This window comes from Diceros bicornis, chromosome 10 (genome assembly GCF_020826845.1).
Source record: "Diceros bicornis minor isolate mBicDic1 chromosome 10, mDicBic1.mat.cur, whole genome shotgun sequence".
Taxonomy (NCBI): domain Eukaryota; kingdom Metazoa; phylum Chordata; class Mammalia; order Perissodactyla; family Rhinocerotidae; genus Diceros; species Diceros bicornis.
The window spans coordinates 33,563,050-33,590,692 of record NC_080749.1 but is presented as its reverse complement, the minus strand read 5'-3'; the positions used below and the strand labels follow the sequence as shown (position 1 = coordinate 33,590,692).

At 41.9% G+C, this 27,643-nt stretch overlaps 1 protein-coding gene across 4 annotated transcripts in view; it reads right to left on the bottom strand.

Annotated features, from left to right (window-relative positions):
• Positions 1-27,643, bottom strand: part of LYPD6 (LY6/PLAUR domain containing 6) — a 121,430-nt gene that overhangs the window by 69,469 nt on the left and 24,318 nt on the right. For 2 of the 4 annotated variants that reach the window (XM_058548940.1, XM_058548941.1), the window contains one exon: positions 25,937-25,990. The exons of the other annotated variants lie outside the window; for them this stretch is intronic. The gene's annotated coding sequence lies outside the window, so the exon portion shown is untranslated. The remainder of the gene's footprint in view (positions 1-25,936; positions 25,991-27,643) is intronic. 4 annotated transcript variants of the gene reach the window in all.

Genomic DNA, 27,643 nt, shown 5'->3' with positions numbered 1-27,643 from the left:
AGCCAGGGATAAGCAGGGGTTCCGCTGTCACAATCCCAAGAGAAGGCACCACCATGCTAGCCACACGAATGTACCAGTCCAGTACTGGAGCTCATCCCCTGCACCACAGCTCAGACACAGGGCTTGGGGCTCCTGTCCTAATAGGACAGAGGTAGTCCAGAGCAGGGGGAGGGACTAATTGGAAATATGACGCTGGTCTACCTCCACTCCAGGCCTGGCTCAGGGAGAGATCAATTTTGCATTGAACAAAAGACTTTATAGACCAAAAATAAAGATACCAAACCGAAGCCCCAATGCAGTGACAGGTCAAAACCCTTAATCTGGGCGACCTTCACTGCTATTCAAACAGAGCCATTGTGATGAAAATGTGCCTGGGTTCAGTTTGTAAGCCAAGAAGCAGAGAAGCACAGATGTTCCCTCTGGCCATTCATTAACGCATGGGGCCATTTTGGCTTCTCTGTTTCTAATTTTCATATTTCTCTAATTCGGTTCTCATCCTCTAAATGCCTAACTCGGTCATTCTCCCTGAAGCCAGTTCCATGCTTAGCTGTGACTATAACACTTTTATGTCTTGAAATTTTAACTTCTTCAGGTGTCTCGATTTCAGTGAAACCCAGGAAAACATGAGCAAATCAACCCAAAGAGACAGGGGTAGGGCCCATAGTCCCCCACTCTGTATAAGTGTCCCATCTCTCTCAGGCATACACAGGACAGTGTTTCTGCCATGAAAGAGCTTCATAGGAAAAGGTTAAGGAGATTGTTATCAGAATGGAAGTTAAGAAAAGTGATAGATCAAATGTCACAAAGCAAGTACAATTTCATAAGTCTTTAAAAGCTAAGGCTTAGGGTATTTTTTACATCCCAGCCACTCTCCCCTTCCCCCTAAAATCATGGCATAATTGACCTTTAAGTCTTATGCTATAACTTGATCTGACAATGCCCACTGTAAAGCTTAACAATGTGTGCAGTACAGTACTAACCCTTTCTGTTGGACAAGGAACTTTCTGGAACTCTTCCAGTCCTTCCAGGAAAGGAGAGATAGCATGTCTAGCATTCGGAAGGGTTAAGTTCACCAGGTTGTTGAGAATTTTTAATCTTCCTTTTAATGTAAGTCATAGTAACATTAACTTGAATGTTATTGAAAACTGGTTTGGTTGAACAGCTCATAAAATAACAACACAGAGAACGGCAAAAAGTATTTGACTTCAGTGAAGCTAAGAATATCTGAAGAACAGATTTCAAATATAGCTATTCATCTTGTAAAAAGAAACCCAAGCACTCAGGCAAGAATTACATGATTCTCCCTCCCTTCACCCTCCTCCCTCCCATCACACCAGTGACTCCTCTACCTTCCCACTCCCTCACCCCTGCTGTTGAGTTGTGAGAATTCCAGGGGCATTAACTAATCCCCAGATATGTTCTCCTGACACATCATTTTTGCATGAGGACTTCACTGTGTGTGGTTTTCCTTAACTCAAGAAGATGGAGCCCAGTACTTCCAACCTTCTCCTCTTAACTGCCCCCAACTAGAGAGTAGAGCAAATGCCTATTCAAGGGGGGCTTGAGATTCAGCCCAAAGTGGAAAGCAGAAATTTCCTTGATGACTCACATTTTATTTTTTTTTAAGTTATCAACTGCATTCTACTCCACAATACATTCATCTGTTTGCAGATAAAACAATATGTTTTCTGAAATCATGTGAAATGATTCACATTCAGGAAGCTGCACCAGGTTAATCCTATAGTTTTGTGCATCTGGTACACTATAAGTATCAATTTACACTATCCTCCATTTCCACAGAAATTCACTCAAATCTTTAATCCCCTTTGTTTTTGTAGATCAGCTTGAGAAAAAATAAGGTGAGAGAAAGGTAGTCCGGCATCCTTAATTATTTAAATAAAATTGAAGTCATTATTAGGAACTTTTAGAAGAAAGAGAGTATTTCAATTTTACTCTTTTCCCTGTGTTCTCCTCCATCCTTCCTCCATACTGTGGTAGAACGGGGTAGCTAGAATTTGTGTTACTTTCCCATTACCTTTTTTGTGGCTGACAGAACCCCGGGCCAAGTGGAAAGCCTATCCCAAGTAGTTTAGGGAGGTTAATTCCCCTACACCTGTAAAGCGGGTGGCATCTGACCCTGACCTAAATGGAAGTATCTCCTTAGCTTCCAAGATTGGTTCAGAAATGGGCATATGGTCAACCAAAGCCAACCAGGCACTTCGCCCCAAAGCTCTTTGCCCTATATTGCTACCATATATATACATGTATATACATATAACTTAAGAAGTCAGTGGGCATCTTTGTTAAGCCATGAAGAAAGCCTCCTAAGAATAAAACCAATTCATATAAAAAAAGTGCTGAAAGAGAATCTAGAGGAAAAATGACACAGAGACTTGCAGAGAGAAAGACTCAGAGAGACAGAGAGACATATATAAAGGGAGGGAGTAAGACACAAAGAGTTAGAGAGAACAGGGTCCCGATGACATCACTTTAACCTCTAGATTCCACTGTACCTGAAGCCAGAAAACCCCCTAGACCTCCCACTTATGTGAGAGGGAAAAAAATCCTCTTTTGGCATAAAGTAGTTTAAGTTAGGTTCAGTCATTTATAACTGAACACTTTTTAAAATAAAAATATGGACATGTGATTCTCAACTACAAATCCTTCAACGCTCCCTATCAAATATTCAGAGGGAATCCAAACTCCTTAGTGGAGCACCAAGGACCTCTGCAATCTCAACCCCACCTTATATGGGCCAAGGGCCACCAATGGATGAACCTTGGTTTTGTGCACCACATGCAAAGACAAGTGGGAGGTTACTCCACATCTTGATAAAGGATGTCTTCCCATTTTCTCAGTTTAGTTCATTATTTATACTTACAGCTCCCTCTATATTCTCTTATTTACCCACTATTCCCTGTCTCCCTTGCTGGGAGTGTCTCATCCTCATTATCTGCCCAGTGAATGTTCATCCCTCCATCTCAGCTCAAGCAGGGTCCCCACTGAGAACTCTTCCCAAGTCTTTTCCCACTGAGTTGCTCACTTCTTCCCAGCTTCCTTAATACTACTGTCAGAGCGTGCAGGGCTGTGGTTATTGTCAGCAGACCGGCCTCTATGTACAGGAGCTCCTCCAGCGTGCAACTTGTCCTATTTATCTTTGTATAACCAGCATGTAACATAATGCCTCCCATGTAGTAAATCTTATGTGACTATTTATTAAATAAATGAAAGAAAGAATCAGTGAGATTAACTTATACTGGTCAGTGCTACTTTAATAAATAGCAAAGTGAGGGCCAGCCCCATGGCTTAGCGGTTAAGCGCGTGCGCTCTGCTACTCGCGGCCCGGGTTCGGATCCCGGGCACGCACCGATGCACCGCTTCTCTGGCCATGCTGAGGCTGCGTCCCACATACGGCAACTAGAAGGATGTGCAACTATGACATACAAGTATCTACTGGGGCTTTGGGGAAAATAAAAGGAGGAGGATTGGCAATAGACATTAGCTCAGAGCCGGTCTTCCTCAGCAAAAAGAAGAGGACTAGCACGGATGTTAGCTCAGGGCTGATCTTCCTCACAAAAAAAAAAAAAAAACCAAGGTGAGACAGGGAATGGAATTAGATGCCAGTTTGCTTCCTTCCACCTGCAACCCAACCAAGGACCTCTATGACTCAAAATGATTTGGCTTCTGCATAAAGAGGACTACATTCACAGAACTAGAAGCATTAAAACATTTTCTTCCCTCTCCTACTTTCCACACTCAATCCCTACATCTGTCCTTGATTCTACTCATTTGGAAGAAACATTTTGTTTAGATGTTCATATGGGAACTGAGAATTAACACAAAAATAGAGAATCTCAAACTAAGGAAGGAGTTGACTTTCTGGAAGAGCACCTCAATGTTGCTGGAGAGACAGTGTCACTGTCACTGAGTGCACTGAGATTTCTCCATTTGGTCTCATCAACTACCACTGCAGTCCCTAGTCTTTCCAGGAAACACACGAACCTACGGTTATGATGGTGGTGAGGGTAGAGGGCTATGTTTCTATAACTGAGAAGCAGGATGGCTGGTAGATAAGCCTTGATTTTGTGCACTGCATGCAAAGGTGAATGGAAGATACTCCATGTCTTGATAAAACACATCTTCCCATGTTCTCAATTTATTTCATTGTTTATACTCAACAGGTAGCCAGTGTGCGTGAGGATCGCATGCAGCCACCTGCTGCTTGGCTGCAAAGCTGCCACACAGAGAGGGGACATTAGTTTTGGTCTGCCAGAACCTCCCATTCAGTGCTGACTACAATGCACCTTACTTCCCTCTCTCCCTTTCCAGAAATTCCATTAACCTTCAGATTAGATCTAAAATGTCTATTTTCTGAGTCATTGCTCTTTGCTGAATGAGAAGTCATGGTTCTTCACTGCCAGTATCATCCTGCGCTAACCACTTCCTTGCTCTCAGCAGCTGGGAACATGTCTGTAAGCAAGGCCTGCAGTCTCTATCTGAGAAGCAGGTATTCAGGTCCCCGCTCTGGGTCTGGTAATAAAGGACATGTTTCCACCCTCACTGCTGAAGGCTATGCCCTGCAGTCAGGCTTTATTTTTGGAGAGAAGAGTTTCTAGCAGCTGAAGGCAAGAGGATGAGTTCAGTGAGAAGCAGAAAATCAGGACCTTCCATGTCAGTAAGCATTATTAAAATTTAAAGCACATGGTAGATGAGAAATTGGAAAAGCATCTTACAAAGGGGGGGAAATTCCTAGGCAGCTGTAATGGAAACAAAAAAACTCTACATCTAAGCGCAACAGGAAGCAAAACTTATTACCCTGCCATTACTGTTCTGAAGAGTCTCCTTTCCTTATAATTATAACTCAGTTCAGGTTAGTCTTCATTCCTCAAGAAAGGGTATCTTCCTCTACATGCTATTTATCTTTTTACAGAAGATTCCAAAGGTTAAAACATATGGCTTACGTTTTAAGGACATTTTCATTTTGGAAAACATAGGCAATTATAATGGTTAATTACAGGTTTGTAGGGTGAAATTTTTGATCTTTTGCCAAGATGTATTCATTTAGCAGCACCCAGGGAAGAGTGGCTTGAGGAACAGTGGTGATGTTCTAGACCCAACAGCTGCCTCAATTGTCCAACTCCTGGAAACGGAGCTCCAATCCCACCCCACTCGCCAAAGCAGGTAGTTCTGTCTCTTTCTGTAAAGACAGATGTGCATTTTTTTTAGTGCCAAAGAAAAGTTAACCCTCTCCCCCTCCTCCTTTGCCATAGCTGTTCTGTTCTGGAAAGAGCACAAACAAGGCTTGATTTCTCTCTTTGCTAATCATGGGAAAGGCAAAATTTTAGTAAAAATGTACAGAGCCAGTCTAATTGCTTTCACTGAATTCACTGGTCATTTCAGTCCAAGAAAATAAATCTCCCCAATTGCCTGGCTGAGAAGACCACCTTAAGCCCCTGAATTTTTAACAAAAGGTCACCAATGTAGCCCTACGCAGACATGACTTATAATAGGACTCTGTTGCTAGTTATCCAAATTGCTGGTTTCTTCTGCAAACTAGGGCTTGTCTCTGGCTAATACTGGTCAACTCAGATAAATCCAGTATGTCCTTGCTGGGTTTGTTCTCTTGGGGGCTTAGTGAATGAAATGAGTCCTTCAGATGCTTCCGCTCTGAAGGCTGCATGCAGAGAGAGCCTGTGAGTTTATGTACAGTGAATAAGATGAGGCACTTACGAATACCCATCCTCACTTATTCACACTTTGCCACCTAGAACTTCATGAGCTCTCCTTCAGAGAAAAGGAGGGATCAAAAGAAAAGCAGGGGGCTGGCCCCGTGGGGTAGCGGTTAAATGCGCATGCTGTGCTGCTGGTGGCCCGGGTTCGGATCCCGGGCGCACACCGACGCACCGCTTGTCAGGCCATGCTGTGGCAGTGTCCCACATAAAGTGGAGGAAGATGGGCACAGATTTTAGCCCAGGGCCAGTCTTCCTCAGCAAAAAAAAGAGGAGGATTGGCATGGATGTTAGCTCAGGGCTGAGCTTCCTCACAAAAAAAAAAGAAGAAGAAAAAAGAAAAGCAAAGGGAAGAGAGAGAAAATGAAAGGACGGGCCCCATGAACCCACGTGAAGGTAGAAGGACCCTGTATTTGCACCTGGACAGAGCCTCATGAGAGTGAGGGAAGTCTAGTCACAGAGATCCATGGCGACACCTTGAAACAGACTGTTCCCTTTGTGCTATTTCCTCTGTAAACGAGCACCCAACTGGGCAAGTGCCACATCAAGTGGAATGTTTCCCTGACCAGTGTCCGTGAGTGGGACCAGCACTGGGGCCTTTACACAGGAACAAACCAGATGATGGAGATTTCACTCGCCATAGAGACTTGGAGGAGACACGTCCCCCAATAGTGCCTCTTAATTCTCATGACAAACACACACAATCATCCAGGAATCTCTATAGAGGGTGCCATTTTGAGTTTTCTACAGTCATAGGCAAATATCCAGGAAGTTTGTGATCAGAATACTTTGTCTTCATTTTATCTCACAAATGGAAATGTATGCTTATCTCAACACACAAGTTTGGACCCCATATATATTTTGCCGATTGCCTTAATAAATAAAATATGAACGTCTTATAACTGAGATGCTATGAAAAATGAAAACTCCAGTATAGATGCTTAGATTGATTAGTTCATGCATTCACTCAGTCAGTCAACAAATATTTAACAGGTTTCTACTGTGTGCCAGGAACTGCACTGGGAATACAAGTAGGAATAAGACACAGCCCCTACTCCTGAGAAGCTGATAGTGGTGAGAAAATGAGAAGCTAATGTGATGTTTGCTACAATATGGATCTTTTGCAGAGTACTATTGGACCATAAAGGAAGATTCAATGACTGTCTGTGGGAACTGGGGAAGGCTTCACAAAAGAAATGGCATTTAATTTAGATCCTTAAGGATGAATATATGTTTTATAGGTGGAGAAAGAAGTGTAGGTCATAGTAAACATACCGTAAGTGGAGAAACTCAGTTGTATTATTTACTGGTCTATATCATCAGTTACTAGGAAATCATCACCACTGTTATCTAAAAGTAAATGCATCAATACTCTAAATTAAAAAGTTATAAATTTACTCAAAGTCTACTCCATTTGTTGCAATTTACCAGACTGATTCCTTTCTATGGTATTTATATAGTTCATGGAAGGCTTTGAACCATAATGACTGAGTGAGATAAATGTTTTTCTCATTCTAGTTTCCATGTACTGGTTCCTTTAGTCATCTGTTATTTGGGGTCCCTTTAAACTGAACTGACTTTAATCTTTGGACTGTACATGTGGCAACACACATGATCGTCCAATCTCTTTGATGTTAAACTAGTAGATGTCAAGTTTAATTTTGTGGTACTTTCATAAAAGGATTAACGGAAGGCTCATGAAAGCAATCACATTACCTGAAAACCTAAATTTTAACAATAATCAACAAGACCAAAGATGTGGTTGAGCTCAGCCCAGGAAGAAATGAGCATATCACAAAATGAACACTCATACTGGATAGTTTTTGACCCAAAACACATTTACTGACCCATTAAAACTTGAGGCATTATTCAAGGTGAGTGAGCTGGTACAGAAAACTTTCAATATTTTCCTGTAATTTAAAAAGCACTTATTGGGCTTGGGATAATGGAAAAGTTTTGGAAGTAGCATAGTAGTGATGGTTGTAATTAATTAAAGTAGAGCAGATATAATTAATGCTACTGAATTGTATGCTTTAAAATGGTCAATTTTATGTTATATATATTTTACCACAATAAAAAAATTCCCCAAAAAGCACTCATTGGAATATTTCCTTTATAAACTGGACATTGACCTTTGAAGTTTTTTATTCTTATCATTTTCCTTGGAGAATATTTTAAAGATCATCAGAGATCCAGCCCTGACGGCCTAGCGGTTGAAGTTCGGCACGCTCCACTTCGGCACCCCAGGTTCGGTTCCTGGACGTGGAACCACACCACTTGTCTGTCAGTAGGCATGCTGTGGCGGTGGCCAACATAGAAGAACTAGAAGGACTTACAACTAGAATATACAACTGTATACTGGGGCTTTGGGAACAAAAAAAAAGATCATCAGAGACTCTAGTTAAAGCTTAATGCCTTGTATTCAGACAAAACCATATGTAAAGTATTAATAAAACAAGAAAACCTAGTCTATCTTACAGAATTCTAGAGGAGCTCAGTCCACAATCTTTCCATAATTTTCTCAAATTAGTGAAGTAACGGCATTATAACAGGCTATCAATTTGAGTATGTACTACTCTTCTATAGACATTCTGAAATGATTACAATTCCTATAGTTTTTATGCATGACCAAAATTTGTGCATAGTTAAGTTGTTCTGACACTAACTAAATCTTATACAAGATTTGAATCAAGCTAGCGAAAGATTTAGAAACTCCAGTAATTTATGGTATAGTCAATAACACTGAACTGACATGCTGACGGATGTCAATGTGAGTTTCACAAACATGATTTAGGGCCACAGAAGCAGGTCTAAAAGAGGGTAAAAAGAAGTGAGCACATCTTCAGAAGGTGGAGTGTGTTGAAGAGTTTGTTTTAAGAGTCAGCATTTTGAGGAGGAGACGTAGCAGTTGAAATTGATTAAACCACTTCTAATACAATAGGAAAATAATCAATTCTATCTTAGAAATTCTAACCATAACTAAAGGAAAACGAGAGCTATTTTACCCCAATATTGCTTATGCATGTGGCACAATTAACATCATATGAAATATCACAGCCGAGTAAGAATAATTTCATACCTCAGTCCTACTTATAATAATACTTTGCACTTAAGGAAATTATAACTTCCTATGTTAACCAAAGTTTTTCTAAAAATGTATGTATGATCTGGAAAGCAACCAGAATTCCCATTATCAAGGCTATGTTTTTCCTATTAAGTTAAGTAAGTTTCATTTTAAACTCTGCAACGATTTTCTCACCATTAAACTTGGTATACACTGGACCACAACTGAAGATGATGAAACTCAACACTTAACAGTAGTGGACAAAGAATGTTTAATCTGATCTTTCCTCTCTGGGACTATTCAGAGCAATAAAACACAGAAGGATAGATAGGGATCCTGTGAAGAACTTTCATACCTGGAAATCAGCACTAATCAACACTCACTAAAAAAGAGAAGCTTATCAGAGGAAAAGAATTCTAGACTGCAATTCAAAAGACCTGGATTTGAGTCCCACACTTGGACTTCAAGCTGTGTCATTTTAGAACACCCAACTCTCTCTGCCACCTCATGGGGTTGTTGGGACCATCAGCACATGGGAAAGCACTTGGTAAATGGAACAGCACTGACAAATGTATGTTAATACTAATAATACGAACCACCAGCATTATAAATTAGTCCAGAATATTAGACATCAGTTCATTCATGCTCCTATTCTCCTGGATAACAATGTTATATCTCCCTCCTTTTTTCTCCTCAAACTTCTGCCATTCTCTACCCAAGCATCACTCTCTATCGGTGACCTGCTTCCCACTTCACTGAGATACTTGAAGAAATCAGAAAAGAACTTCCATATGCTCTTGCTACCACCTCTCCCCACCTGCCACAATCTGTGCCCATACACTTTGCTTCCCTCCTGCTACAGGAATGAAATGTCCACGCTCCTAAAACAGGGCAACCTCTCCAGTAGATCCTATCTCTTCCCACCGACTCAACGACACTCCAGTAATTCTCTCCTTGATATCACTGTAATTTTTTGCTCCCTAACAGATCAGTACTAGCAACAGATCGAGTCTTCTTGACTCTAGTTCCCCTGTGAGCACCGGCCTATTTCTTTTCTTCCTTTTGCAGAAAAACTCTTTAAGAGTTGTTTATACTTGTCTCCAGTTCCTTTCCCTCCATTCTGTCTTAAACTCCCTCCAAACAAGCATTAGCCCCATCATTCCACCAAAACAGTTCTCATCATGGCCACCAGTGACCTTGAGAGTGCTGCATCTGATAGTCAATTCTCAGTTGTCATTTTACCTGACCTATTCGCAGCATCTGACACAAAGCATCACATCTTCTTCATAACCTTTCCTTCTCTTGGCTGCTGGGACACCTCTCTGTCTTGGTTGTCTTTCTTTTTCAATGGTAGTTTTTTCTCACTTTCCTTCTCTGTTTTCCTCTTCATTGTCCCAGACTCACAGGATACTGAGTTTCCCAAAGGTTAGTCCTTGAACCTCTTCTCTTTTCTAATTCTCACTCACTCCTTGGTGATCTCCTCTAGGCTGACAGCTTTAAATATCATCTATATGCTCATGACTCAAAACGATATTTTCAGCCCAGATCTCTCCACTGAGCTGCATACTTCTGTATCCAACTGTCTACTCAACATTTAGTGTCCAACATGGAACTACTGATCTGTCTCCAACAGTCTGCTGTACCCTCAGAGTGCAGACCTAAGGTGAGGACAACTCGATCTATCTAGTCATTCAGGCCAAAATGCTTGGAGTATGCTTGACTCCATTCTTGGTCTCAAGTTTACACCTTATCCATCCACAGATCTTCAAAATATATCCAGATTCTGACTTCTTCTCACCACTCCACTGCCACCATCACCTCTTATCTGGAGTATTACAATAGCCTCCCATCTGGTCTCTCTGCTTCCACCCTTTGCCCCTCTACAGTTTCTTCTCAGCACAGCAGGCAGTGATTCTTTTAAAAGATACATTAGTTAATGTCCTCCCTCTGCTTAGAACCCTCCCATGACTCTCTCTGTCACTCAGAGTAAAACCCAAAGGTATTACAGAGGCTTCCAAGGCACTGTATAATCCAGTCCCCAGTACCCTTCTGATCTCATTTCCTCCTACTCTCACCTGATCACTCCAGTGCTTGCTATTCCTCAAACTTGCCAACGAGCTCCTGCCTCAGGCCATTTGCACTTGCTCCTTCCTTCATCAGGAATGCTCTTTTCCCAGAGAGCCACACAGTTTGCTTCCTTACCTCCATCAAGTTTTTGTTCAAAGCCACTTTTTCAGCATAGCCTTCCCTGACCTTATTTAAAACTGCAAATTTCTCCCCACACCCCTGCTCTGCTCTATTTCTCGGTAGTTCTCTATAGTACTTACTTTTTGCCTTCTAATATGCAATATCATTTACTGATTTATTTTGCTTACTGTCTCCCCTGATCCTGCAGATGTAAGCTTCCCAAAGGGAGGGATTCTGTTTGTTTCCTGTTGTAAACCTGGTACTTAGAACAGTGCCTGGCACTCAGCAGATTATGCTTGAGAAATATTTGTTGAATAATGAATTAAATTATAAAATCACAGCTATTAGCCCTAAAGGATTTCAGATATCTAGTCAACTCCCTTACTCTGAGTAGGTAAGAAGACAGCATTCCTGTTTTTAAAAGACATAACCCATCTCGAGAGGGCCATGGCATACCTAACCCTAAAGGAGTCGGTCTGCCGTGGGACACAGCAGAGCTCAGGGCAGGGGCCCTTCCGCCCCAGGCCTCTAGTGAAACAGAGAAGACACAGACCCACAGCACAGATACGCTTAATCATGAGCATGAGAATAAATTCCCCTGCTGCTGATTTTGGTTGAAACTGATACAAGAGTGATCCAGAATTTTTTCAAATATCAATTTTTAAACAGAAGTCCATTCCACTTCACTAGGCATTGGGCATCCTTTGGTAAGATATTTTTTTATTTCTATAATTTTGCCATTAAACTTTTAAGGTGAGCGGTGTGTAGGGACTGGGCTTCTGACGGTTTACCAGTTTTGTACAAAAGGCCAGAGGCCAATGTTGATACACAGGTCTCAGTGGTCTCTGACAGTGTCTGCTTCATCTATCGTCCTCTTCCTCTTCGGCTCCAGGCCTCCAGTTCCCACTGGCTCCCAATTTACAGCTGCTCATCTGATACCAAACCAGCTGCAGCCTACTTTTCTCTCTGAGGACATCCTTTCTGCCCTCGAGTTGAAAGAGCACCCCCACCACAGATGCTCGCCATCTTGCCTCAACCCAACACAAACTCTGGCTTATAAAACCCCAAGGGTCCCCTACCGAGCAGGTTTCAGTCAATTCAGTGAATGAGTATGTTCTTCAAAAAGCCCAAGATGATCACAAAAATGTTCGCTAATATTCAGTATCCTCAAATAAAATCACTCTCTATCAAAAATTATTTAATCACGCAACCAGTACTTTTTGTACTTTGTGTCTATGTTCTCTGCAAGACACTTTGCTAGCCACTGTGAGAAAACAAAGATATAGGCACAAGATTCCTGGATGGGACAGTAAGACACACATTGCAAGACAAACCAATAGTGCAAACGTTGGGGAGAAGTGCCCCGTAAATGGAGGAAGAGCATGCCTGAATGATGAAGACGGCAGCATTACTCTCTGCAGGGCTGGTCACAGAAGGTTTCATGTGACAACTGCAGGGTAAGCTAAAGGGCTATGTCACAGGAGGGACGAAATAAGGTGGCCGGCTCATTAATTTTAAGGCAAATTGCTGAGTGCCGGGCTTCCCTTTGAACTTCTGCAAACTCTCATTTAAAAGATCTGTGCACATCAAAATCACCACTCATCAAAAAACAGGAATCATATTGTACCTTGCAGATAACAGGCATTCAAAATATATTTGTTAAAAAAATATTTGTTAATAAATTAATGAATATTAGAAGTTAAAATATTTCTGCTAAATTAACCACTTAAAAACAAGAGAAGTAAAGTGAAATAACAGGACAAGTATGATTATTAAAAGTTTGATCATATCAGCTCCCTTGACTGTTACTATGAGTTAGATATAGCTAGGAGAGTCGTTCCCAAGAATGGGTAAAACAAGGCATCACCAGCTTTAGCGGGCACACAGAAAAAAGAAGAAAAGACAAAATGTAGACATGAACTGTGTCTACTGGGTCCCCAGGGTCCAGCCCAGGGCCTGGCGCAAGGCAGACTCAGTGCATGTGTGATGAATGAACGGAGAGGCCAAGTGAGGCTCCAGGGGGAAAAGAACACAAAGCCAGCAAACAAAGACGCTGACAACACAAAGACTGGCAGGACCAGAGGAGCCCTAACACAGTTTCCCTTGCTTTGCTGTTCTACACTTAACATCATTACTGGCCCCGTGAGAGCCACTGTGCCTTCAAAAGGTTAGAGCCCCCGTCTGGGAGAAGTGCTCTTGTCGCCTGCAGCACCCCTTAAAGTCTGATAAAGCACTTCCTGTGTACAGTGCCCACTGCAACCCAGGACCTGTTAGCAACTGTGGTTTTCTCAGGTCATTAAGCAAAGCAGGCAGATTTCTGCATAGTCTCCTTGCACCAAAACCTGCCAACAGGCCCCAGAAATCACATTATTCAGCACATTTTCCAAAAAAGGAAGACAGAAAAGAAAAGAAAGACAGTCAAGTCATCTACTTTGCTATAGAAAAATCACTTGCCTAATTCAAAGTAGAACAGACTCTTCATCTTTCTTGTTAGACAATGCTCTAAACCAGGGGCCATCAATTTCCTTAGCAGCAGGGGCCTTTAACCCAGTTAACACAGTAGAATCCTGGACTGCATGGCTCATATATGATAACCATGTACAGCAGAAGTCTGATTTAAGGGCATCTCCTGGCACCAGTGTGACAAAAGAGATGGGAAGGTACGGTGTTTGGGGACTGCACTGTGGACAGGTATGTATGAAACCAGGAGAGAACACACAAGCTTTGGACTGCCCTTTATTTAATTAAATGAATTTACTCAGTACTGTAGCTATCAAATACCAGATTCCAAATGAGGGGACAGTAGCAATGGTTACATGGGGTTCTGGGGTCAGTTCTAAGGGTGTCAAATCTCAGTTCTGCTCCTAATGAGCAGTATGATCTTGGATTTAGTTTCTTATCCCAAATGAGATATTGCATATAAAGCCAGCAGGACAGTGGGTAGGGTAGGACACAGTGAGCACCTGCTAATGTATTATTATCAGACCCTTTAAATATGTATGGCATCTAATGATAATATATTTTTAGATTATATTTAAATAATAGGATTAATTGCATTTAATTCTCATAACAGCCCTGCCAAGTAGTTATTAGTAGCATTTTACAGATTGGGGTTCAGGTTCATCTGACTCAAGCCTATGTTCTTTAACCGTTACTCTCGTGGCTTTTCCAGATTGGAAGGGCCTCACCTACTCAGCAAAAGAGTTCAGAGGCAATGGAGAAAAAATTGCTGGGGTCACTGTGGGGTGAGGGACCACTCTCTCTATTTATTTTAAGAGTATTCAGATGAAATGCAGGCACACAAAGAGATTGCATAATGTGAGTTAACAGCCAGAAAGCTCTTCAATATTGCCAAGTTAGAGAGAGCTGTTTCTTTTATACAGGTTTTGGATTGCAAATCTGCAGAGTTTATCTGCAGGGCTGTTTTCCCAAGGCCTCCAAAACAGACTCAGGGCAAACCACACATCCCAGGCAGACACTGTTAACTTCAGCTTCTGTTGTTTCAGCCCTCCGGTGGTTTCCATGCCAGCACGCAGCCCTTTTGTGTTTCTGCAGCTCCATCCCGGGCCACATTTGTTTAGGTGTGTTCACTATCTCCAGTTCAGCTGCCTCCTCTCGGCTAAAATAACACTTGGCTTATGTACTAAGAAAATGCTGCTACTGTAATTTTGCAGTGGTAGCGTTTTTGAAACCAGATGCCCCGTTCTGTATGCTTTGCATATTTATGGCATTGTTCTCAGTAGTGATATCCTGTATAACTCGCTCATATCTCAGTCCTAGGGCTGCGCCCTGCATCCCAGCCACACTGTCTTGTTGGAGTCACCCCTTCCACCTGTCAAACCCAATTCCTTGACTTTCTGAAATAATAGTAATAGTAATCATAAGAATAACAACAGCAATAATAATTAAAAAATGGTCCCTTCATGGCACTTGGGAGGGAATTTCAAGTGTTTTGGTATCAGTTATAGCAATGGGGCTACAAGAAAGCGTAGCAGAAGAAGCAAGGAAACAAAAGAGTAGACCAAGAACAAGAGCAGAACTTCACTTTCCTGATTCTGTTCAGAAAAGACATGTCCTAAATCTTGTTTTAGGTGGTTGGGGGTCCCAGCGTCAAAGAACACATGCGAATTTTCTGGGCTTTATTTTTATCACGCCAAGACGGAGAACAGGATCACATCTTTAGCAAGGGATCAAAACACAGTAGGCATCATTCTCATCATCAACTAATCTTCAGAGGAAAAGAAACCTCTCGCTCAAGTTTCTCCCCACTCGCACCACATCTGCCTCCAACAGCTCCATGAAGCCTCACATATCCCAGAACAATTTAATTTGATACCATTTGTTAGTCAAAAATACACAAAAATACACATAGGCACTTACATGGTAATGAAAATCCTCAAGAAATCGAAGTAAGTCCTGTTTAGGCCACCTCCAAAATGAATTCACAAATACCCCACCTCCATCTAAGAAAGATGTGAAAGGCCCTGTGATTCTAATCTAAAGTAAACCCTGAGGTCTGTGAAACAGCACTTCTGATGGGTCATGGACGGTCCCCTAAAGTCTCTCTAGATCCTTGAAGACTCAAGTTCACCTGGACCAAGATGGACATTCAACCTCCCAAAACATTGGCACAGTGCCAAAACCAATTCAGCTGTTTACTGTTTCTCTCCTGGGTCATCCCAGCACATGGAAAAAAGAAAAAACAAATACATACACACATAATATTTTTTAAATATGCCGATGTTGTAAAATCAAATTCCATCCTAAAAATGTTAACCACCCATAGTAAAAGCTTAGTATGTGCCACCTTCCCATTAAGCAGGATGTTAAGTCTCTCTCCCTTGACACCAGTATATAAAGAACCTCACTACAGATTTGACCTTGCAATTCTCAGCAGAACCTCCTAAGTGGAATAAGAATATGAAATTTAATACAGATCATTTCTCTTAAGAGCCTGAGACTCAGAAGGAAAGCAAGAGAAAGGAGATTGTCAGGGATGGATTTTCCACTCAGTGTAATATTATTCAACATTTAATATCCCTTGGGCATCCACCACTTGCTGGGCTCTAAGTAATACTCAAATGGTTGCCTTCATTCCCAATAATGCGGAGCACTCAGGTCCAAGGTCAGGTGTCACCATGACTCTCCAGGATGTAAGAGTCATACTTCTACTCTGCACTTTTCAATGTTATTGACCAAAACAATATGACACATCAAATTCACAAAATAATTCCTACACTGAAGACCTGGGCATAATAATTTTTTTCTTTTTTCTTCTTTTTTCTCAACCTATGTATTTAAGTGAACAAAACAGTATGTTTGACTTTTGAAATAATGTGAGATGAGCACCGACTGTCCTGGTTTCTTTCCATTACCGGGCTTTCTGTAATAGGTTTAAGAAGAGACTGGTCATTTAGCCAAGGGGGATATTGAGCCTCAATATCACCTAAAGAAATTCTAAATTTCCGAAGAAAGTTCACTCAATACTTTGCTCTTTAAGGCAACATGAATCAAGTATCATGCAGTTCATTTCTGTGCTTGGGCAGGAACGGGCCATGAAAATGATCTCTCTAAAAATCCTACTGAGTAAATATATGGACTTGAAAATAATTTCCCACAGTATTTTCTAAATTCAATTTCTTTGACTAAAACAACTAAGAAACTGGGACCCCAATTAATCCCTTTTACATTGTGCTCTAGAATTAAACTTCAATTTAAATGTTGTTACACAATTAAATGTTACATAAAGGATTGATATTTTAAACACACAGCTAAAGTGATAAATATCCTTTGGGGAAAACAAAATCCGTCTTTGCCTCACTCTAGTGTGGCTTCTACCACCACACCTCCACATAAACCATTCTTGCTGAGGTGACCAATGGCCTCCATGCTACTAAATCCAACTGAGGATTTCAGTCCTCAACTTACCTGACTTTCACCAGCATTCACCACAGTTGACCATTCCATGCTTCTAGAAACACTCCTCTCTTGGATGCCACGGCATCGCAGTCTCCTTGCTGTCCTCCTACCTCTCTGGCACTCCTTTTTAGCCTCCTGTTCCAACTCCTCCCCTGTCTGACCTCTAAATGCGGCAATTCCCCAGGGCAGAGGCCTGGAATCTCTTTTCTTCCGACGCTATGCTCTCGCCCAAAGTGATCTCATGCATTCTCACTGCTTTAAATACCAGGCCAGCAACTTCCAAATTTGTAACTTCAGCCCAGACTTACTTTCTGACTTCAGACTCATTTATTTAATTACCTACTTATCATCCCTAAGGCTGGCATCTGAAACTTAACATGTCTCCAGCCAAATTCTTGATCTCCAGGCAATGGCCCCTCCATCCACACCGCTGTTCTAGAACCTTGGGAGTCATCCTCAACACCTCCTTCTCCCAAACCCCATCTATCCCTCCATCTCCTTTTCTGCCCCACCACCATCTAATCCAAGGCCCACTGTCTCTAACCGCATCAGCCTCCGAAGCCACTGTCACTGCTTTCACTCTTGTCCCCTCCCCTCCTTTCTCCAGCAATAACCAGAGAGAGTTTGCCAAGTACAAATCTGATCACGTACCTCCGTATGCAATCTTACAACCCTCCAAAGTTTACACTGAGGAACTATAACAAACTCTGTGACCTCGGAGAACGATGGTATAAACTCCTAGATGAGAATATTTTTTCTTTTTCACTGAGGTATAGTTCTATGAATTTTTACGTATGCATGTCCCTGTGTAACTCTCACTCAGAGCAAGATATGGAACGCACTCCAGAATGCTCATGGCCCCGCCCTGTCCCCACCCTCTTCAGAGGCAACCACTATTATGGCCTTTACTACAATGGATTAGTTTTGCCTGTTCTTGAACTTCATACAAATTGGCTTATCAAGACAAAAAAAAAATTTAATTAAGTTAAACCGTTCAAATTAATGATTAGACCAGCTTTAAGAAAATAACATCCTGGAGTCACCTAAAGTCAGGTGTTCAGTTCTAGAGTCTCAACTCTCCAGAAGAGTTTGTTAATTAGCAAGTGAGAATGAAATCCACAAAGCACTCCAGATTAAGTTGTTCCCATGAATTGTCTCTCAGTATTTAAGACAACACAGGGACTATTACTTCTACTCACAGGCTTTGAGCCAATCTGGATAACTGATCTGCCAGGCAAATTCAGTCAGAATACTCTTTCGATTCAGACTTCAAAGTAACAAAAATGTGACAGCATGAGCCAAGTGTATAGTTACAGTCTTAACAGAGGAACGGGACTTTATCAGGCTTAAGGTCTTACCAGGAGAGTTGTGGTACAAGTATTAGGAATTAAAGAGGCTGGGCTATGGCGGGGCAGCTTAAAGCTGGATTAAGCCTCACCAGCACCCATTCAACATTATAACTTCACCCTGGAGGAAGGCTATCAAATTTCTACTTTCAAGGCTCAGTCCCTGATTTTGTCCCTCTGTCCAGAACAAGCACCAATTCCAATAAACAGCCCAGGAAGCCAAGTCCCCAGAATACATTAGCCCCTCTGGAGAGCTTATTCTGCCACCTGAAATCCAAAGAGAGATCTCCCTCAGGGTTTGGAATTTCTGAAGCCTTTTGGGGGGGGGGGGGGGAGGCAGGCAGAAGCAGAGGTCCAGGGACTTGTTTTTGCTCCCTTGATGGTCCAATATCCCTCCCCAGGATCAAGAAGAGAAATCTTAAACTTCAAATCCTAAAATCCTAAACCTAAAATTAGGGAGTATTTTGGAGACTTTACCAAAGTCTGGAACAATTGACAAAACAAGTCTTACCAAGCATCCCTGCTGCTAGAAGAATCTTGGGCTCTGTGCCCTTTGGCACCACAGTTAAACATCTGTTAAGTGTATCAGCTCGTGAGACGTGCCAGTGCTGGCTGGGTGACAGGCAGGGGTTTTGATGGCACAATTCCTGACACATGGAAGGCACTCAAAAAAACGTTAGTGACTGCTCCTGTGAAGGAACTCCCACAAACCATAGTTTTGCTTCCTAAACATCAAAGAGAAAAAGAATTGCTCACTCTTCAGTCTGAAGTGTTGGGAGGGTGGAGGGAAGCAGAGGATAGGAAAGTAATTTGGGTTAAATCACCATCATCCCATCCTCTTTTTGATGAACTAAACCAGAACACTTCCTAGAGGGAAAAAATACATATTCCTTTAAAGTATTTAATGACATATAACATAAGTCTACTTTGTCTTCTTTTCTCTACCTAAATTTCCCTTGAACCCCTATTTTAGTAAATTTCACGTCGCCTGGCTTAAGCAGCATAGGAAAACCCTTCCAGATCCTCTGGTACATGAAGCGATAGGTGGGAGGGCAAGTCCCAGGCAGGGCCAGACATCTTCAGCTATGTTCCTTGACAGTGACTGCTGTGGAACTTGGGAGCAAGCCCATCTAAGACAGGATCCGAACCCTGTACTGTTCTCATGCAACCAAGAGGCAGCCCCACGAGGAGGAAAAGCACAGGGAGGATATAGGAGAAAGATAAACTTCAAGTTTTTTAACTTGTACAGTGGCAACCAGCCCTTGACCCATTTTTTCTTTAGCTGTACTCCCATTTTTATGTTTGCTCTTCTGAGATACTCGTGGGCTTACTTTGGAATGTAGAGGTGTTAGCATTGGACAGGGACACCGGTCCAACTGGGGACTCCTACAGGGACCCCCAGTCCTGGCTGTAGCTCTCCGTGTCAATCACCTGGTGTTTGAAATACCAAATACTTTTGTCAGCAAAGACATTCAATCTATTTAAGGAGCCAGAGAAGAAGCTGGGGTTTTGTAGAGTGTGAATAATTCCTGGTATGGGGACCTGGACTTAATTTCTTGGCAGCCTTCCCTTTCCCTCCCACCATCCAAATCATCCACATTGTACCCCTCTTGCCCTCCTACCTAGGTGAGAGCAATGGCCTCCTTCCTGTCTGGGCTCATCCCTCCACCTGCGTCCCCTCCCATTTCCTCAAGAACCTCATCCCTCAATAATGCTCTCTTTTGTATCTTCTCAATCCCAATTTAACGGCTTTCTTCCTCTTCTTCCACACAGAAGTATATTTATGCCTTCCCCATCTAAATAAAAACCAACCAGACAACAAAATATTTCCCTCTTATTTTTACAGATGTAGCTATTCAAAGGCATTCCTCTTCCTCATCTCTCTCTGTGGGGTCGGTGGCATCTAACTCTGTGGACTACTTCCTCCTTTTTGGAACTCTCTCCTTGTCTGGCCCTCCTGACCCCACCCCCTACTAGTTGTCTTCCTGTCTTTTGGACAGATCACAGTACATCTGATTCTTACCACAGCCCTTTTTCTCTGAAGGCTGACTCTGGCAAGAGTGGGCCCTTGTTAGCCATGTTAGCACGGCCTCATGGGCACCTTCCCAAGATAGAAAAACTAGATTAACTATTCCAGAAAACTGAAACTGGGGTTGAGGGGCAGCCAATCGGACTGGTGATCTCCTCTTTGGGGGAGGTTTAAACTTGGGAGCTATGGATTTGTCACTTGCACAGAGCAGCAAAGGAAGATGGTGTTTAGATAGAAAAAAGAAACAGGCTTCCTGAGATATGAGAAACTGTGTGTGATAGAGTCCTGCTGTGCTCCTAGCGACTTTGCGGTCCCTAGTTCCAGAACCCCGAGTGTCTCAGATGCTTCATTAGCCTTCTAATAAATTCTAAAAACATTTTTTGCTTGAGCTCACTTGTGTTGGTTTCTGTGGCCTGGAACCACAGGAACTTTGATTATCACACCACTCCTTCCCCTCTACTCTTATAGTTTTCCTCCTCCCCCTCACTGAAAGTATCACTGGACCCCATCCTTAGCTCTTTTCTCTTCTGGGTCTGTATACTCTCTCGGTCATCTCCACACTCCCAGCTTTAACTACCACCTCTGGGGGAATAACTCTGAAATCTAAGTCACCCAGCCAGTTCTCTTTTTTGAGCTCCTGACCTGTATATCCCGGAACACTGCTCATCTCTGCTTGGCTGTCCCACAAGCCCCTTATAGCAAATCATTACAAAACTGAACTCAAAACCATTGCTTTTCCCACGCTTTCTAGACCGATGAATCACCCCACCATCCACCCAGTCACCTAAGTCAGATATCTGAGGCAAGCGTCACTTCTCCCTCTGCTTCACCCTCCACAATCAGTTCAATCCCCGCGTCTTAATGATTCTGCACCCTTAGTATTTCTTGAATACACCCTCTCCTCTCCATTCTGACTTCATTGTATTTTAGACCCCCATCACTTCACCCTATTCGGCCTTCTTGTCTCCTAACACTTCTCCCACCCTCTCTAATTCTAAAACACAAGTCTGGTTAGATTATCTCCTGATTCTTTCAAGGTAAAATCCAAAGTCCTTGGAAGAACATCCAAGAACTCTGATGATGATTAAGACTCCTGACTACCTTGCCAGCCCCATCTTTTACCACTTCCCAGTGGGCCTGTAAACTCCAACCACACTGAACAACTTGCAGTTTCCTGAGGTCCCAAACGTCCCCCTGCCTCTGAACCACCAAAACTGATGCCCACCCCCTCCCTGCAAAGCCTGTCCACATTTATTCAAAGGCTAATTCAACTAATTCAGTTCAGCATCACCCCTTCCAGGAAGGCTTCCCTGAATGTCGCCTAATACCCACCCACCTGCACCTTGAGATTAGGTTTACAGCCTCTGTGCTCCCAGCCCCTTCTGCATAACTTTTTCACAAGCCTTTGATGCCATTTGATAATTGTCCACTTCCATCTGTGTCTTGTCCACAAGACTCTAAGTTTCTGAAGGGAAGAGATGATGTCTGTCTTATACTTGTATTCACAGGGCCTGTCATTCAAAGCAGGCTTTCTGGATATCCTGTCCTGGAGCACCCTGCAGGAAATCAATGAGAGAAAAAAACAGAATCTCCAGAACCAGAATACATCCTCATCCTTCTGTTACAGCTTTGAAACTGAGAAGGAAAAGAGGAGGGTGTGTTTTCTGCCATTGTTTTCATACAGCTCTGGTGCTTTTCTTTCTCTTGCTTAAGATACCTCAAGGAGGTGGTCCTCTACGTGCATTTATTTACTGAGTGGTCTTGTTGTGCCCTGCATAGTGCTAGCCCAGGACTACAGAACCTGGTTCAGCAGACAGGGCTGGCCACCACCTGGCAAAGGCTCTGTAAATATTTTAACTGAGAAAAGACAAGCTGCCTTCCCTCAAAGAACCCAAGACCCTAAAGTCTTGTTGGAATGGAGCCACGTATCTCTTTGGCATAGAAATCCAAGGTGGCCCCATCCAGTATTAATGCTCACACTAAAGGGTAGGCTTGCCTAGTGACTTGTTTCTATCCAATAGAATATAGCAAAGGCAATGGGATGTCTTTATAGCAGACTGTCTGTCTTGCTGGCTTTGATGAAGCAAGTTGCAAAGTTAGGGAGGCCCACATAATAAGGAAATGAGGACGGCCTCCAAAGCAGCTAGGAACTGAGGCCCCCAGTCCAAAAGCCCTTGAGAAACTGAATTAGGCAACAAGCATGTGAGCTTGGAAGTGGATCCTTCCTCAGCTGAGCCTTCAGATAAGATCCCAGCCCTGGTTAACAATTGACTGCAGCCTTGTAAGAGACCCTGACTCAAAAACCTATCCAAGCCATACCTCACAGGAAATATGAGATAATAAATATTTGTTGTTTTAAGCCACCCACTTGTAGCAGCTTGTTATGCAACAAAAAATAACTAATACAATCTCCTTTATCCCTATTGAAAGTCCATCCACCTGAAAAAAAAAAAATTCCATTTTTCAACAAGTTAAATAGAAAGCAATCATCAAGTAAATGTTTAACTGAAAATGAAATTCCTTCTAAAGACAAGCTTTTAAATCATTTTAGTATTCCAAATGTTGAGGCTAAAAGAATCCACACAAGACACTGTGTAAAATGAAGGGGACAAAAAGGAAACAAGGTTGGAACTTGTAAAGGGGCTCTGGAGAAAACTGCAGGCTCCACTGGTTTATTTAACTTTTAAATCTTATTAAATTTGCGGGATGCATGTTAGCATTCATGGTTCATTTACTTTTATTCTGACTTCTATAAATAGGCACTCCATGAGCCCTGATAAAGGACTTAAAATCTTGCTTGACTTCAATAAAGAAATTAGTATGTTAATCTTAAAAACTCTACCCATTGAAATGAATGAAAGCCTCATTTTCCAACATCCTCTACTCGCTGCAAGTACACCTCCCCAATTCCTGGGCCCCTTCCCGCCATCCTTGTTCTTTTCTTTGGCTCTGTGTTTATAAAATCTGGCATCCTCTCACATCACTGAGATCTGGCTTTCTTGCAAAAACAAACAGAAGCTACCTGGAGCCCTTGATTCCCGCTTATTTACATTCTTTCCGTGCCAAGGGTCAGAGATGTCAGAGTTGGTGGCAGCCAGTCAAACCCAGCATGGGACGGCCGTAATCTACTAATGCAGTGTTTTTCTGACTCCGAACACGCCAGCATTTATTTCTCTAAAATTATAAATGGAAGCATATGTAACTACCACAAATCTGAAACTAACAAATCTACAAGTTCAGCCCAGAGCTGTGACAACAAGTAGACAAGAGCCCATACAAAGCTCAAAACAAAGCAGGCAGTGGGTGGAGTGGGAAGACATGATCTACATGACCTATACAGTACATGGAAAACAAAGGCAAGTTTGAAATTCCAGGTGGTTTGATCATGTGGAATACATATTTAAATAATTAGCAATTCACACTGCTTCTTTGTAAGTAATTAGTTGGTTGATAGGTTTCTAAACAGCCTTCAGCTAAAGAGTAATATCAGTTTCATCTGTGTCCCACTAGCTACACATATATGCCAGTTCCATCCATAAGTCCTACAACCCACCTCTCTGCCCTGACAGCCGGGGTTAAGGTCATCTAAATTGGTTTGTCCATTAACAGCATTTTTGAGCCCCCCAAAAGATGAAAATTTGTGTGAGGAGGCAAAACAAAAACTTACACATAACAATAGTCTGTGACTCTCCAATGCTTAATCCTAATTGACAAGATCTTATTCCTTAGTATTTAATGTCTCTCATTAGGAAGAATTTAAATTAAATTAAAGTTTTTTTCCTGAGGGAGGGAGAGATAATGAAAAAAGAAGTTGAGAAACATTACTCTGGATGCTTAGAATTCTGAATGAGCATACAGAGAAGAAAAGGAGCATAAGAAAGGCACAGTAGAACCTGCAGACACTAAATGAAATAACTCTAATAACTATCTAATAACCAAATCCATTTGTGAATTAAAACAGGAGCAGAACTAGAGAAATCCCAAAGGCAGGTTATAACAGCATTAGAATCTCTGACCTTGAAGTCAGAAGACCTGGGCTGAGTCAGCTCCTAACACATGATACTAGCGGTCTGACCTTAGAGAAACGTTACTTACTAATCGTGTCCTTTTTTCCTTTTCTGCAAAAAGAATGAAAATGTCAGTTTCACAAGGTTATTGCCATAGTTAAATGAGATAATATTAATGAAGCACTTTGCAAACAGGAAGATGCTGTTCAGTTGAAAGGTAACGCCATCCAGCAGACCATCCATTTGAATATTGGGAAGTGCTGCCTGGGGAAAGGATTATATTAAGAAGCCTACATTGACAGCACTGTGAATTGCTTCTTCAAGATGGTGTTAGACTGGTATGAAGGAGCTGCTCTTAGGAATAGCATGTCCTATGTAAAAAACAAAACAAAACAGGAATGACTTAATGAGACTGATCTACTCTATTTTAAGGGGATAGTGAGAGATATTCAAACTACAAAGAAGTGATGAGAGAAAATCTCCTTTCTTATCTTTCTCCCATCAACTAAACCAGCGGTTCTCAGCTGCCTACATTTCGAATCACCTGGGGCACTTTTGAAAACTTGAAAAATGTCTGAACCTGGAAGATGTTGCGAACTCCATAAATATTTATTGAATAAGTGAACACTGACAAGTTTGCAGTGATGTAAGGATTCTCACACACATACCAGTGGGAGTGTAAACTAGTACAGTCTTTAAAGAAAGCAATCTGTTAATTCGTATTAAAATTGTTTTTGTTTTGTTCGATTTTAATTTTGTTTTTGTTTTAAGTTTACACCCTTGGTCGAATAATTCTATGTCTAAGAACCCCTCCCAAGGAAATAATTAAAGATAGGAACAAAAACATATCCATAAGGATGACTATCACAGTATCATTCTATGTTTGGATGTTATATCCTTCAGGATAGCTTGACTTGCTTTGAACATGCATAAAACACTTGTGCTCTGCAGACCCTATGTTATGGGCGGGAATATCTGACAAGTAAACAAAAGAAACAATAAATCAAAACAAGATGCTACAAAAAGTTTGGTGTCATCTCAACCAAAACCAGCCATCTTGCAGCTCATTAATACTTCAAAAAGTTGAGAACCTGCCAATCTCTTCAGGTCTGGTCAGGTCAGGTCTTAGCCTTCCATCATCCTGGTGATCTCAACTAATCTCAAAATCAAATGGCAAACAATTAGCAATTAAAGCATCTTAAAGGAACAAGTCAAGTTGCAGGCTAAGGCAGCACAGGGAGAAAGAGAATAAAATTCACTTCACTGGCTCTCTTTTTAAACTCCCAATCTTCTTGAGTCAGGACTCCCCAGGATTTGCAACCCATCACCAGCCTAAGATTCTCCACCACAAATGACTAGCATTCTCTAGGGATTAATTGTTCTCTTCTCCAAAAAAAAACCCACCGAAAAGCTGCTGAAATCACTGCAAATCTTCTGTAAGTCCTACATTCCCTGGGCTACAACATACAAATATTCTCTCAGGAGTGCAATGAGCAAGATCCATTTAAAGAAGAAAAAAAAGTGAAGTTCTAGCAGGAGACTAAACTATAAGCTCTCAGGTATCAATGATCCAAAATATAACAATGATAACCAAAAGGGCAAAAGAGCTTTTTTTATCAAATGCATTTATCAAGTACTATTAAGCATCTACTTACCAAATGAGTCAGACATCACAGCTAATCAGCCAGGTAACCCTGGGACAGGGGAATCTGTGGACGATACACAAGCAACCAAATACATCATGACAAATACCATACGTGTAGTGCCTGATACTTCTCAAAGCACTTTCATACATGGTTTATCATTCAATCCTCACATTGACCCCAGAAGGTAAGCAGAAAAGGAAAGATTTGACAAAGACGGGCACACAGATCTAGGCTAGCTGACATGCCCACGCTTACAGAGCCAATTGATTACTGAAGACATCAATATTCAAATCTAGCTCTTCCAGTTTTCTTCACGCCGTATCAGGCTAGGATAGCATGCGTAGATTCTAGATATGAGGACGTGATAAGACAAGAGAGTGGTGTAACCAAGACCCAGGAGCCACACTGCTCACTCCAAGTCCCAGTGCTATCACCTATGGCAGTGTAATTTGGGGCACATTATTAAAACACTCTGTGCATCAGTTTCCTCGTTGACTAAATGGGGATAATAACAGCACTTAGCCTTAGAGTGATTATGAGGATCATGTATAAAGTGCTGAGCACAGTGACCAGCACATAGCAACAGGTTCACAAATTGTTAGCCACTATAGTTATGAGGGTCACTGATTGAGGATCAGGAATAATCTTCTGGTTAATCAGATAAGATGCAGATATACTGAGTCCTTCTGCATGTCAGGTGTGTGTTAAGTGCTATGTTAGTTTCCTGTGACTGCTATAACAAATTACCACAAACTTAGTAGGGTAAAATGACACAAATGTATTATCTCACAGTTCTGGAAGTCAGGAGTGTGAAATGGGTCTTACTGGGTTAAAATCAAGTGTCAGCAGAGCTGCATTCCTTCTGGAGGCTCTAAGGGAGAATCCGTTTCCTTGCCTTTTCTAGCTTCTAAGTGGCCACCTGCATTCCTCGGCTCATGGCCCCTTCCTCCATTTTCAAAGTACATCATTCCAACCTCTGCTTCTACTGATTATCTCCTCTCTCCCCCTGCTTCTCTCATCACATCACCTTCTCTGCGCCTAATTCTTCTGCCTCCCTCTTATAAAGACCCTGTGATTACACTGGGTCCACCAGCATAACCAGATAATCGCCCCATCTCAGGATCCTTAATCACATCTACAAAATCCCTTTTGCCATGTAAGGTAATATTCACAGATTCCAGGGATTAGGATGTGGACATTTTAGGGGACCATTATTTAGTCTACCACAGGTGCCAAGGATACCAGAACGAATTTGACAAAATTGCTGAGCTCAAGGAGTTCACAGACTATTGAATAAAACAGATATATTTTAAAAAAAAGAAAACAAATTCTAGTGCACATCGGACTACACCACTTAAGGCTATTAGAGAAGTATAAACAAAGTGCTCTGAGGTAACAGAGGATGGATCCATTTATCTCAATGGAGAAAGGAAGGTAAGGCCTCACGGAGAAAGTGATACATGCATAGAATTGGGCATCGATATGCGCATAAACTTGTGGTATGAAGGGCATCCCAGGAAAGCACATGGAAAAGTTGGGAATACTGAATGGGCTCATGTGATTACAGCCTGGAAGATGAAGGGAGGAGAAAATGGACAGAAGAAAATGTTGAAGAGAGACATTAAGGCCATATCGTGATGGGAGAGGGCCTTTACAGATGAAAAGCCATTGAAGGCTACTGAACGTGTCATTCAGATTTATGTTTTACCAGGCAAA